A 15,577-nucleotide genomic window follows, 5' to 3' on the forward strand; every position below is an offset into this window, starting at 1 on the left:
CTTTTCAAAGTTATGTTTTTACAGAATGTTCGTTATATTATCTAGGATGATTTTATGTAAAAAACATTAAATCACAAAAAATTACTTTAGATGGTTTTCTTAGACGGGTCACAATGGTTCTGTACACACTGCATATTAATACGGTTGTCCGTTCACCTTTAAATGCTTGATCCTGTTCTGTACACCACAATTCAATAATTTACGGGACTGACAACCGCATTCTACAAACGAATTAACTCCCGCAAAATGCAGGTAGTGACAACCACATTTACAGAAACTCTGCATAGTGTGTACATAACTGAACTGAACAACTAGTTAATAAAGTGTTTAAATGTGCATCATGGGCATGACAGGTCTCTCTTCTAAAAAAATAAATGAAGGGGATAAAGTCTTCTGTATGCGCGGTGCAGAAAATGACAGAGGCACGAGCATTTGCTGACTTGTGTTGCTAGATCTTGCACGAATAAAAAAACAGCAAACAAGAAAAGTCCAATAATCAAAATATCGGGACCGGCACCTTCACACTTTATTAACACCAAAATCTTGATCGCTTCATGAGCCAAAAGCCTTAACGGTTATACACCAAAAAGCTATGTACGTACAAAAAGACGAGGACCTGGCAACATAGCAAGACAGCTTGCTGTGAAGCAGCCTCAAAAATGCGTGATGCAAAACATAACGCTATTAAATTATTTTGGTCAAAGCTGTAAGTGTTAAGCACGCGAGAAGGCAGAACGTTGCTATGTTATCTCTGTGTCAATCATTGCATTGTCGGGAGTGAGTCTTGTTTCGTACAGACATGTAACGAACATTTAAGGGTTTTACTCCCGCATTTAAATGCGGTTGTCACTCCCAAAAGTTTGTAATGTGTACGAGGCCATTTCTCGGACATGGCTTATCCTAGTCGCAAATTAAAATGTTTGGGCTGCCTTAATTTAAAAACACCTTGATCTGACATACCTTAACATATCAGTGCCATTGTTTTGTCTCAAGATGCACACCAGTATTGTTTTTTGTAAAAAAAAAAAACAGCGACAAACAGCGTGCATAACTGCCCATAGAAAACCATTCAAAGAAGGTGTCTGTCACTGCCATAAATGCGTTCTGTGTGATCCGCCCCTTAGATTGTCTTTAATGTTATGTGAATCTCTAATCAGGAAAAAATGACTTGACAAATCATATTGAAATGTTATGATGCAGTCAAGAGGTTATGAACTTGGTACGCACATAGACATTTCAGTAAGCTCTTTGCTGAAGATGGTGCACACACCTCCACCCTCTGTGGCATGTCAAAATGCCACTTATAGTAATGACTGGTTGATGGGCTTAGGAGGTGACAGCCCGTTGGCTGCCAGCCTGACCCTGCCATCCGTGCTGAGGAAAACAGGTGCGTCTCTCATCACTTTACACCTCCTCAGCTGTATCTGTTCAACAGCATTAGCATGGGGGAAAAACAGAAAATTAAAAATATTTCATATGTCTTAAATCACAGCTATGTCTCTGTTCCTCTCGCCCCAGGCACCTAGCGCTCTAAGGGATGAACCCTACAGTGATCTGTTCACCTTTCTTCAAAATCCTGCCGTGGTGCAAAAGGTCTGTCATTTTCTGTTGTTTTAGAGCTTCAACACACTTGTTTGAAAGTTTGATGGTTTAGGTGTGATTTATTTCCCCTAAGGGATCAGGACGTTGACACCCTGTTTAAGAGGAACAGTTATATTTGTAATGCTATGAAATAACAAAATGCCAAATAATATAGAAATGGGCATTCAGGGTAACATGCCAGCTTTAAAATAGTTTTCTGATTACTCATTCTTTTATTCTGCATTCTCCCGTACTTACCTTTACCTGTCTGTCTGTTCTGTTCAAGTGTCAAAAGGTGCATTATTATGAGCAAGATTGGCGGAGGGGGGAGAAAATGCCTTGGGCCTTGACAGTTTCGATTGGCTGATAGTTTTGTCTCACATTACAGTGTTGAATCAGCGGGCCTATCCACGTGTCAGACAAGGGAAATGGAAGATCAAGGGCAGAGGCAAGTGGCATGTTTACATTTTTCTCTGATGTCCCACTCTCCACGTCTCTCATCCAGCTTCGTGAATCAATAAAGGATGGATGGATAGATGTGGAGGTGGAGATTCAGACACAACCCCTCTGTAGGGTGAACACACTTTGTGAGCTTTATCATGTCTGTAGGCTTTGTGTATTTTTCCTTGCAGGGAAATCAATGAATGCTTAATCTCTACAGCAATGCAATGTGATATTAGAATACACTGACTTTTATAAGCAGCAATTGCCTTTTTAGTTGCTTTGAAATAAAAAAAACCTAAGGCAAAAATGAACATTTATTTACCAATGGTGATTAAATTAAGGTCATTAAAATATTTAGATTTTTATTTAGTACCCGCTTTCATCCAAGGTAACTTACAAATGAGGGAGCATTTTTTTCTATTCACTCAAAAATGGCTGGGTTATTTTTTAACCATAATGGGTAAATACTGGACAGAACACAGCTGGGTTAAAATTTGACCCAATGCTGGGTTGTTTTTACCCAACTGCTGGGTTATTTTTACCCCATGGTTGCATAACAACCACGCAACATTGGGTCATTGTAACTCAGCACAGGGTAATTTTATTTAGCATGTGTTCTGTCCAATATTTACCCATTATGGGTCCAAAATAACCCAGCCATTTTTAGAGTGTTACGTTTAACTGGTCATTACTTTTTTGCATGATTAAAACATTAAGATACATAAATCTTGGGGAACAATTTGTGTTTCCAAATGTATGTGACCCTGTCTGTGAAATTCTGGCTAAATTTCACTAATTGATAATAATAATAATAATAATGCATTTTATTTCATGGCGCCTTTCAGAACACCCAAGGTCACCTTACGAAAATAAAAAATAATAAAAATATACAGGTCACTGCATAAGACAAAACACACATCAAAGAAACAGCATACATGTAAATTACATTTAAATCTCAATTAAAACATTTCATAAAAAAAGCCTGTATAAAAAGATATATCTTAAGACGCTTTTTAAAAGTCAACAAGCACTCGCTATTGCGAACATCAAGGTGAAGGGAGTTCCATAGGCGGGGGGCAGCATAACTAAAAGATCTGGCACCCATGGTAGTAAGTTGGATCTGAGGTACCACAAGAGAAATTGAAGATGAAGATATAAGTGCACGTGAAGGAGTGTAAACATGAAGTCATGAAGTTGATTAAGATACTGTGGTGCAAGATTATGAAGTGCCTTATAAGTAATTGATTTCAATCTTTGATATGAACTTCAGTCAGTATTCAGGTTTTGTTTTTACAGAATGTTCTTTACATTTTCTGGGATGATTTTATGTAGAAAACAGTAAATCACAAACAATGACTTTAGTTTGGTTTTCTTAGACTGGTCACATATAGTTTCCCAGATAGGGCTTATCCTAGTCGCAGACTAAAATGTTTGAGCTGCCTTTTTTAAAAACATCTTGAACTGACATACCTTAACATACACTCACCTAAAGGATTATTAGGAACAGCATATTAATACTGTGTTTGACCCTCTTTCGCCTTCAGAACTGCCTTAATTCTACGTGGCATTGATTCAACAAGGTGCTGAAAGCATTCTTTAGAAATGTTGGCTCATATTGATAGGATAGCATCTTGCAGTTGATGTTTTTTTTGGGATGCACATACAGGGCACAAATCTCCCATTCCACCACATCCCAAAGATGCCCTATTGGGTTGAGATCTGGTGACTGTGGGGGCCATTTTAGTACAGTGAACTCATTGTCATGTTCAAGAAACCAATTTGAAATGATTCGAGCTTTGTGACATGGTGCATTATCCTGCTGGAAGTAGCCATCAGAGGATGGACATAAAGGGATGGACATGGTCAGAAACAATGCTCAGGTAGGCCGTGGCATTTAAATGATGCCCAATTGGCACTAAGGGGCCTAAAGTGTGCCAAGAAAACATCCCCTACACCATTACACCATTGCATTAATGATTAATTGAACAGGTCTTCCTAATAATCCTTTAGGTGAGTGTATATCAGTGCCATTGTTTTTTTTGAAAGGTATGGCGAAAAACAGTGTGCATAATGCTCACTGTCCATAACTTGCATAAGCCTCATTGCCCATAGTGCTGGGTCATTTTAACCCAGCACGGGGTAATTTTATTTAGCATGTGTCCTGTCCAATATTTACCCATTATGGGTCAAAACTAACCCAGCCTTTTTGAGAATGTTACCTTTACTTGGTTATTACTTTTTTGCATGATTTTTATTCAAAATATCGATTTTATTAAAAATAATTGTCCATATGACAGTGTTTATTATATTGTTAGTCAAAACAATAATATACCGTAAACAACATAGAGCATTTACCATATGCACTTTCTATTCTAGGATCAGTATGAAGATGCACTGATATACCCAACCAGCTGATATCAGACTAGATGTTGAGTAGAAGCAAAAACATCACAAGATCTTAATAAAAGAGCCCTCATCTACAAAACGTCCTCCATTGCAAAACCCCTCTCATGCTGTTGTTACATCAAAAGGAGGGGATGAGGTAAGGATGAAACCCCCCCCAAAAAAACAGACTCAGACACATCAAGCTTTGCGTGCCCTTTAATGCTTAATTATACCTGTTAGGGTGATGAGAGACTTATCCCACACGCCTCGTGATTAATAAACAAGCCATCAAGGGCCCAACAAGTTCCTGCTCATCACCTTGACACATACATTCAGTATGAGGATACATATCAAAGCACACAGCCAACCTCTCACATATACATACACACACTTATAAAACCGTTAAATCGTCAGACCAGCTTTGTCTGCGCTCTGACCTGTTTATTCCTTTCTCAGTCCGTATCTCTTTGTCTCTCTTTTGCACACCTGTTTGAGTGACAGATGATGAGAACGCGGCGACGCTTGTAGCTCAGATGGGGTGAGTGACAGCCTCAGTCTCGCTTTCATCTTTCAGCATTTCACTGGAGCTTTGTAACAGGCCAGCCAGGGTAAGGGTTGCGTTCGGGCCGTTTAGTAAATAGACACACCTCTCTGAGAAAGAAGATGGAGTTACTAACTGCTAGAGCTGAAAACATACTGGAGTGACCTAAAGCTGAGGTCATTCAAAGATTCTTCCTTTGATAATCTTACATTCGCAAAGGAATCCGTGGACCGTGGATGCTACACAGGAATTCACACACACATAAACATGTACCGCATACATGCAAAGATCAAACAAGCGTCGCATCTGCCATGGTAATCTGTGATAAGCAGCATGTTTATACAGGTTTAGATGAGATATATAGTACGGTAGTATTTAAGGTGAAGTTGTTTTATGCAAAGCCCCTTAGATTGTTCAGAAAAAGTTTCTTAGTCTTAAACCAAAAGCTTTTTGGGAAACAAGCGCTTTCTCTAACTGCGATAATATTGTTTAACAGTCTGGGCTTTCCTCAACTTTAAAGGGGCCATGTCACAAGACTTTTTTTAAGATGTCAAATAAATCTTTGGTGTCCCCAGAGCACATATGTGAAGTTTTAGCTCAAAATACCATATAGATAATTTATTATAGCATGTTGAAATTGCCACTTTGTAGGTGTGTGCAAAAATGTGCCATTTTGGGTGTGTCATTTAAAATTAGGTGCAATAATGGTGGTTTGTTGAAATTGAAACGCAATAGACTTTATGCCCAGCTGCACTACTTCCTGAACTTCAGCCAGCTCCTTGTTTCCTGTCTGCCATTATTGGACAAACTGATTAATCCAGGTGTGCCTGACCTCAGTAGTCACAACAACAATAATCAGACACACCTGGATTAATCAGTTTGTCCAATAATGGCAGACAGGAAACAAGGAGCTGGCTGAAGTTCAGGAAGTAGTGCAGCTGGGCATAAAGCCTATTGTGCTGTGAATTATTTTCTCTCTCTCTCTCTTTCTTTCTCTCTACACTAAATGGCAATGATGGGGTTGGATAGTGCAGATTATGGGGCGGTATTATTATAATAAGAGCTCCTTATGACATCATAAGGAGAGCCAAATTTCAACGACCTATTTTTTCATGTGCTATGTGCTTGTAGAAAATGGTTTACCAAAACCATAGTTACTGGGTTGATCTTTTTCACATTTTCTAGGTTGATAGAAGCACTGGGTACCCAATCATAGCACTTAAACATGGAAAAAGTCAGATCTTCATGCCATGGCCCCTTTAACTGGGGGTTTACACCAGATGCGAGTTCAACGATTTGCGCAAGTAGATAACATACAAAGTCAATGCAAAGACGCGATCAGCCGCGTCCTCGCGTGGGGCGATGCGAATGACGTGATATGGGCGGCGCATTTGCCGTGAAAACACGCGCTATCGCCTCAAACGCGTCTTTTAGCATGACACGAAGTTAAATCCTGCGAGTAATCTAGAGCAGTGGTTTTCAAACTGGGGGCCGCGAGATGGTGCCAGGGGGGCCCAAGTTTTATGACATTTTATAAAATACATTCATTTATCATGAATTCTGTGTAATTAAACCTAAAAAAATAAGCCAACTAACCAACAGCACTACTTGGTATAATTTTATATGTTTTGTTTAATTAAAATATTACATTTTAAAACTGTTTTTGTCATAAATTTTCTTTCGGGGGGGCCGCGAAAAAATGCACTGTACACAAGGGGGGCCGCACGCTAAGTTTGGGAACCACTGATCTAGAGTGAGCAACGCGATGCGATTGCACGCTTCGCGTTTGGTGTAAACCCACAGTAAGGTCAACTTGTTTGATGATATCATGATGAGACAGTTCAAAAATTGTATTATTATTGATCAGTTTAGGCCGATTAGTCAGGATAACTGGCAATAATAGACAAGTGATAGGTCTGTGGCTTTATTGAGTGTATATGAGCAATGTTTTTTTTTACATAAGTGTTTGTCTGCTCATTTTACATTTTCAAAATCCTTATAATTCCTGAAAAAGTAATACAATCCACAGTAGAATATAAACCTGGATCTTTTCTGAATATTTTTAGCTTAGAGGGTCTGTGATTATTAGTATTTAATTATACCCAGATGACATAGGTTTTATCATTGAAATGAAGTTTCATGTGTTAATGAGAAAATGTTTTTAGTCACATCCAACTTACTCTGCCGAGCTATGAAGTGTGAAATAGTTATTTTGCGAGCGTATAGAAATGTCTCACCCCTGAGGGAGGAAGAAAACTTTTCTCATTTACTTCTTACTACTTTGAGAAATAATTGGATAGAACTTCCCACATAGACCGACTTTGTAACACGGATATTTCATTGGTTGCCTCTGTCTGGAAAACCTCACACCACTTCTTCAGCTATATAATCAGTCTGGAGGTCTTGCAAGCTGAAATTGGTTCTGTCCATCAGCTTGTGCTCTACAGAAATTGACCTGCCTCTAGCCTTCGAGTTTCATCTCGAACTATAGCCTGCAACGCAAAGAGCAAAATGTCTCTTCGACTGGCGCACAATACCAGTATATTACGTCTGTAGTGCTCACTATGAAGGCGAAAAAGGTCTTATGGACTCCATACGAGTTGTAAAATGAACATGGGAAGCTTTTTACTTTGCTTTGAAATGGTGGGGACATCAGTCCAGCAATAACTTCTGTTGACAGAAGAAAACACCATTGAGATTTCCCTCAAGGTAAAAACAAATGAATTTTTATACTTCGTTCACAAACTACATGGGTCTCCCGCATGTAGTGGAAATACTGCATTGTTATTTTATGTTGCATTCTCAGTTCTTTTACAAACTTTCACTCTGTTATCTGTGTGAAAGGACGCTCGCTGAACTTTGGGCTGTTTGACCTCTCTTGACACTCACTCTTTGCTCTCTGAAGGACAGCTGTTCCTGTCTTGAAGTGTTTGGACATTGCTAATGAGGGGATGCTTTGTGGTGTCCTTCTGTCCAGAGTTGTCTCTTTAGTTGTCTTTCTGTGTATCGGTAGGTCTGAGATCTTTCTTTGACCAGCTTCTCATCAGAAGCAGAATTCCCATTAAGGATGTACTGTTGTTGTAGCTGAATGAAAATAGAGGATGGTGTGTTAGTGTGTGCATCAGAGAATGATGAAGTCTTTTCCACTGTGCTCTTGCTCAAGACATAAAGCACATCGTTGTAATTGCAAAGGATTCCAGCGTCTTTGAGCATCTGTGCCCACTTTAAGCCCATCTGTTCAGATGTGTGTCCACAAGTCCACGAGACTTTATCTCTAGAACAATGTGTGCTTTACAATGTTTTAGAAAGAAGAGGAGGGTTCAAATTACATATCATTAAAAAACTGTTGCATACTGTTGCATAAATATGTGGCATGTATGTGACCCATGCTGTCTAAATAAGTCTTAATGCCCACTGTCTTTTAAGCTACAGGCCAAAGGAAGTAAAAATGCTGAAGTTTTCATAAAAAATATCTAAATTCTCTAAATAGTCATTAAAGTGCACCTATTTCATTGATAAAAACAATGTTATTTTGTGTATTTGGTATAATACAATGTGTTTGTGTGGTTTAAGGTTTTTTCCACATACCGTACATTTTTGTAGCTCCAGATATCCCTGTCTTCCTGAAACGCACTGATTTTGTACAAAACTCATTGATCGTCCCTGATTAGCCAGCTAATCTGTACGTTGTGATTTGCCTGAATATCTCTGACGTCAGCCGGAAATGTGACACTCCTTATCTTGTTTGAAAGATTCGCACACAATGCAATGCTAACAGTAGTTAACTTACAGGCTAAGTCGGAAGCGGGAGGAATTATGATAATGTCGGTCTTGTCTACGTCAACAATCCTAGGAAGTAAACTGTAACCTACAATCCGTGTGTTTGTTGTAGTCCAAGAAAAGAGATTTACGTTTGAGACGATAACTCGTGTCATCGTTTACTTTTGGGTTTGTACCTTTGCATATCGTTAACATGTACTAATACACACTTACACACTAAAGGAAATGTAAAATCGTGAATCAGACCATAGGAGCTCTAAAATGATCTTTATTTGTGATCTGATAGGTGTACTGTACCATCCGAAATGCTTAACCTAATACAAAGGATGTTTGTCTGACATTTTGGCTTTGGTTTTAAAACATGCAGGAATTAGTAGTGATGTAGGTCTCAAGACCGATTTCTGCTTTCTCTGACTCGTCTCGGAATTGTTCCTTCAAAGACTCGGTCTTGACTCCGTCTCGGACCACAGTGGGAGGAGAAGGAATACAGACCGAGTCCTTGAGACCAACGCATTTTTTTAATGTTCATATAAAAACCACACAACACATAACAACATAACAATGTATGTTGTTTAGTTATCTCTAGAAAAATAGGCAGAAGATGATGCATGTGGTAGGGATTTTTTTAATGATAGTAAAAGCATAGTCCATATTAAGACGTTAAGACTGCTCTTCTAAAGAATTCCCAATCTAGCTTAGTCTGTAGGCCTAACTGTTGATTATTAACTGGGGTGATATTAAATCATGAATATGGAAAATTATGTTTTTATGATCTTGGTCTCGACTCGGTCTCGATCCTTCAAAGACTCTGTTTTTGGCATAGGCAGTCTCGTCCCCAACACTAGGAATTAGAAAATAAAGCGTAGGACTTCCTTGATGTTAAAAGAGTTAATAAGAGCGATGAAGTTCGGGACCTGATTAATGTTAAAAGAATTATTAAGAGCGACAAGACTTAAAACCGGGTGTGCCTCATAAGTCTTGAAAAGTGAAGCCGCTGGCTCTTTGGTTGCCCCCTGGTGGCTGGCTGCAGTACAAGTCATAAACCCCGCCCTCTCCATTCAAACGAATGGGACTCTGCTCTAAATAAAAAAAATATTTACACTTCCAATAAAAGTTTCCAAAAGATGGTTTTGGTCCTTTCAAGTAGTTGTTATCACACCGATATGTGTTCAAGTGTTCATTTTTGTGATAAGTTTCATTTTAGCTAGTAATTTGATGCTATAGAAACGGGGCATGTTGTTATGATTGGCGTGGTTGAATTGGTTTTGGCAGAAGTTTGATACGGCGGCTCCGCCTCTGGCTCCATGGACGATTACTTCTGCGCATGCCTGACGTTTTTACGTAACATGGCGGCGACCATGGTCGGACATTTTTGGATTCAATTCATTACAATGAAGGGAGGCGACGTCGCGTCGTCCATCTTTTTTACAGTCTATGCTTAAAACTGTTATGTCTTAAGTGAATGTTTGGTTAACTGTTATATGGAACACACATATCTGATGTGTAACATTTATATTAGATCCTTACACTACAGTAAATATATATTCCTCTCCCCCCTCTTTCTCTCTCTTTCTTTCTGTCTCTCCCTCTGTTTTAAAATTTTTCATAGGTGTTCTGATATCCTACCACTTTGTGAATTGAACATAGTGGGCCCTATTTTAACGATCTGAAACGCAAGTGCGAAGCGGAAAGCACAAGTGACTTTGTGGGCGGATCTTGGGGGCTGTTGCTATTTTCCCGGCGGGAGAAATAACTCTTGCGCCAGGCGCAAATCAATAAGGGGTTGGTCTGAAGTAGGTTCATTATTCATAGGTGTGGTTTGGGCGTAACATCAAATAAACCAATCAGAACGCTATCCAAAATTCCCTTTAAACGCAAGGACGCAAGTTCCATGGCGGGTTACTATTATTATGACGGATTTACCAGGCGCACGCCAGGAGCGGTTCACAGCCGAGGAGACCCACATTCTTGTAAGAGCAGTCAAAGACAGAAAAGTTTTTTGTATGCGGACAGGAGAAACCCGCCCAAATTAAACAGGCGTGAGAGGAAATAGCCACAATTGTCTCATCAGCTGGCATCCCCATTGTTGCGGCAAGCGCTACAATGATGTCAGGAGACGGGGGAATCCCAACCTTGCCAGCATAAATCGGGCACGCTGTGTAACGGGAGGTGGATCTGCCTCTACACATGACCTGACGTCAGCAGAGGACATCGCTGCGTCCACCCTCACCGCTGAAAGGGTTTGGGGGCTTTGAAATCGGACCCAAGAAACGCAAGCAAGGTCCAACCCCAAAGTAAACTTACAAATATAGTTCATATAGATTAAGGTTTCTTATGAAAACATTTTAATTATTATTTACATAAAATAAACGTAATACAGCCACACAACAAACTTATGAAAATATTTGAATCGTTATTTGCATGAGAATTTTTTAACACAGCCACACAATAAATAAAAACTATCACCACAATGCTCACCACTATGATTTCCCTTATCTCATGTGTTAATATTTTTTATTGTAACAATTTATGATTTGCAAAAATAACTGTTGCATCTGTTTAGATTAGATAAGCAAGTGTGCGCGCGTTGTGCACGCTATATATTATGGTCAAGCATGCGCCCTTAAAATAGCATAATGAACCACGCACAACGCGCCACTGACTTTAGACTATTTTTTTTTGGTCAGTGACACAATTGTTTTTTGAAACTGCAAAATAGCATAAGAGATGGTTTGCGCCGGAGCACGCCTCCTTTTTTGCGCTGAACCGCCCAGGGAGCGCAAGTTCATCCCCTAGTTTGCCGACGTGCGTCTGTGGAGGGAAAAACCCGCTGTGCGCCGGTGCAAAATACGAATGATACATGCATCACTGACAAAGTCAATTGCGCTGGGTGCAAGATAGGGCCCAGTGTGTGTTTGGATAAATTAAAACTTTTCTAAAATAATTAAAATTGTACTCAATATATAAATCACAGTATTCAATTCAGAACAAGTTACATCAAAGAGTTACAAGTTGTTGAATTCTTTAAATGTGTCAGTTTACTTTTATGACTACTTGAGTTGTACAGTATGTGATGATAAATGATTGTAAAGCCCTAAGGATGAACACTGGCACATCTGAACCATAGGTTTCACTAGACATATCTCAATATATTATGATGTTTCTGCACAATTAGCAATCAAGTACTTTTCAAGGCATATATATATATATATACCTGCAGATAGATGCCAAAAGCTCTACTGAACACATCTAGTGCTTAATAATCTGGCTGACATTTTAATTGAGATAATCCCTATAGGTAGATTCGAGTCAATAAACCTATTATCTATTGTCTTAACCTATTATTCAGCTGTTTTGAATTTCATCCAAAGACTGCGGTTACATTTAAAAGAAGCCACATTTGTTTTTGGACAAACCACCCAGTGCATGCACCAAAATCGAATGAGATCATTTTAAATTAATTTGCCTGTCCTCATGCATTAGGTAGTCTAGTTAGCGAGTGATTATTCTTAATCGGTTCGCCATAGCATTTGCGACTCGAGATCAAAGCAGTATTGCATGAGCGGTATACAAACGTCTCAGACAAACTTACAGCAACTGTTCAATTTGACATACAACATGTCATTATAAGAGATACGCTGACAGACTAGTGACAAAATTAAAGGCAGGAAAAACATTACTGTGGCTTGATGGTAGCGGGAGAAGTGAGGTCGGAAAAGAAATTATCATACCTTATCATTGATTTTACTAATGATGAGTGCCCCCAGTGCAACAATAGTAATTTTGCCATAAAGCTGTCAGCAGTTCATCAATCTTTGGAGGCCTTTCCTCCCTCTGAGCAAGATTTATTAAATGCTTACAGTCATAGGCCTAGACTTGCCTGGTCTGTCTGTAGCATACAACAGAGCTAGCCATTTTAAAGTCCTCGTTTACACACTATAATGCATGCAATACTATCTCTCTTTACGTATGTTTATGCATGACACTCTAGTTTCCTTTGTCGTGATCATAAAAACAAGACCACAGGTGGATCATCCATCGGTTCAGCCTCACTATCATGGTTTATAATTTCAAGCCACCAGATTGTTTCTTTTTTGCGCTTGTGTATTTTGTCTGTATTCTTCAGGCAGTCGTGTGCAGCCAAGACATGCACATTAAATGCCTGAGGACTGAGGCCTGTCTGCCAACAATAGGAATTTCCCTGGTTTACACAGGATAGATTAAGCTTCCCTTAAATTTCCCAAGAGCACATTACGGGTCTACTCAAACAATTTTGCGCATGTAATTCTGTATAAATGCACCAGAGTTCATGGTATTGGTTGCTTATATGATATTTTAAGTTCTTGTTATATTTGAGGACAACATTAAAGCATAAACACTGTTGGCACCGATAGCCCCATGGTTAGTGCACCAACATATACCGCCATTGTGTTTAAGGCGACCAGAGTTCGATTCCGATTTTGAAAGTCCTTTGCTCACTTTGCCTTCTCCTATCCCCACCGAGCGCTTTTCTGTCAACCCTCCACTATCTAGGATAATCAGCTGACAATTCATTATTTATTAAGCGTGACCATAACAACACAGAAAAAAAAGTTTGAACTGACTCCGATCTTATAACAAAATATAAGTCTTCTAAACAACATCCATAACTTATCGGTAAAGTCTCATGTTATCTGTCCTCATATTACACTGCCTTGTGACTTATTAGACACAAATATATTTCCAAATATATGCCATTTAAGATGTGGCTTAAGTTTTGAACACCTGTGTGTCTGTATGCAAGGTGATTGGCACAATCTCAAAGATTGGAGTTAATTAAATGAAAGATTTAATTATCAGCTTGGAGATTAACCAATAAGATCCACCTGCTGCAGGCAGTGTGTGCAATCTATGTCTGCAGATATCGTTGAGATAAATGGACGCAATATTTTTAGATGTTATTTGGGGGGAAACTGTGGGTTCCACCCACAAGACACCTCAATCATCCTAACCCTTTATTACATGAAGTAAACATAATAAAAAGCCACTTTAAAGATGATGAGAGAAATCCGAATTTTGCTTAATATTTATAATGATGTGATTAAATTATTGTTTTTACCGTCGCTTCTGCAGCTCTTCCATTGCTTCTTTGAAGTCAGTTTTAAGCTGTGTTTTATGTGGTCATGGAGTCTGCTCGTATTGCTTTCCAAACTGTGCACAACTGTACTTAAATACACACCGAGCACTATAATTTTTTACAAGTGAAGGTGCAATTTGCCGTAAATGCAGTATCAGTGTTTTAAAACCTGTAGAGGGCCGTTTCATTTAAGAGACGGGTGCTTAATATTTAGAAGAGGGATATATGAATGAAAACTTTAAATGTAGCCTACTCTGCATGACAGGAGTTGTATCATATCAATAAAAGTTAAAAATCATATCACTGTTGAGAGTAAAGGGCTAAATGGCAAAAGTTTGGGCACCCCTGACAATTTCCATGATTTTCATTTGTAAATATATGGGTGTTTGGATCAGCAATTTCATTTTGACCTATCAAAAGGACACAGTTATATTTCAGTAGTGAAATTAGGTTTATTGGATTAACAGAAAATGTGCAATATGCCTCAAAACGAAATAAGACAGGTGCATAAATTTGGGCACCCCAACAGAAAAATCACATCAATATTTAGTAGAGCCTCTTTAGCAGAAATAACAGCCTCTAGATGCTTCCTATAGCCTGAGATGAGTGTCTGGATTCTGGATGAATGTATTTCGGACCATTTCTTCTTAAAAAACATCTCCAGTTCAGTTAGGTTTGAATATTTCCAAAGAAAAACAGGGATAAAAAACAAATACTTGAAAAAATACTTTTAAGTAGAAAGTAAAACCTCTGCTTGATAGTGACCCTAGAAACATGTCAAACCACCTTTGGTCTGTGGACGTTGGCATGTATGATCTATTAACTTCTCCTTTGGGTGTTTTTTTGCAGTCTGTAAAATGATAGCTCCGAATTCTTGTTAATCTGTTAGTACAGTCTATCGCACAACAGCTTTTTCCCATTTAGACATGTTTTCCCCGTGTTTTCCCTGATTTTACACTGTACACAAATGCTGCCGCTCTGTCTTTTGCCACTCAGTGGGCGTAAACGCAGGCACTTTCGCCAACGGTGACGTCACATGCATACCCTCTATTGTGTGTTCCAATTAATCAGTGCTAAGTAGTTAAAGGTATTCAAATCAACAAAATTACAAGGGTGACCAAATGCATGCACCTGTCTAATTTCGTTTTGATGCATATTGCACCTTTTCTGTTAATCCAATAAACCTCATTTCACTACTGAAATATTACTCTGTCCTTTAGTTATTTGATAGATCAAAATGAAATTGCTGATCCAAACACCCAAATATTTATAAATGAAAATCATGGAAATTGTCAGGGGTGCCCAAACTTTTGCATACAACATTTTAATTTATGGCTGAACAAATACTTCAAATTCACTTGAGATTTTACATGTTCATTTGTACTGTAAGCTGCTTTGAATGAAAGCATCTGCTAAATTATGAAATGTAAATGTAAAATGTTGAAAAATGTCAAGACTATTATTTTCCATAGTGCTGAAATAATTTACTAATCCTCTGAAAGACCACAGTAATACATTATTATACTGACCTATACTGTACTACGAGCGTGTGAGCGTGCTTGCGCTGCCTGAGCGACGGATCGTCACGGATGAGAGGTTATTAGGTCATAATGTGACTCATATTTACGGCTAAATTATTATTCATAAATTTTACTAATAATCAGATTGGGCAGGGCTTCACTAAAGGGCATTGTGGCCATCTAGGGGCAAAGGGCCAGGTGATCAGACAC

At 38.8% G+C, this 15,577-nt stretch overlaps 1 protein-coding gene across 2 annotated transcripts in view; it reads left to right on the plus strand.

The window, feature by feature from the left end:
- The window catches only part of shha (sonic hedgehog signaling molecule a), a 72,450-nt gene that overhangs the window by 8,158 nt on the left and 48,715 nt on the right, over positions 1 to 15,577 (plus strand). The window contains exons 2-4 of one of the 2 annotated variants that reach the window (XM_073859111.1): positions 1,519 to 1,593; positions 1,868 to 2,029; positions 4,402 to 4,567. The gene's annotated coding sequence lies outside the window, so the exon portion shown is untranslated. The remainder of the gene's footprint in view (positions 1 to 1,518; positions 1,594 to 1,867; positions 2,030 to 4,401; positions 4,568 to 15,577) is intronic. The other variant, XM_055207099.2, reaches the window with a different exon arrangement.

Source organism: Misgurnus anguillicaudatus, chromosome 21, assembly GCF_027580225.2.
Source record: "Misgurnus anguillicaudatus chromosome 21, ASM2758022v2, whole genome shotgun sequence".
Lineage (NCBI taxonomy): Eukaryota > Metazoa > Chordata > Actinopteri > Cypriniformes > Cobitidae > Misgurnus > Misgurnus anguillicaudatus.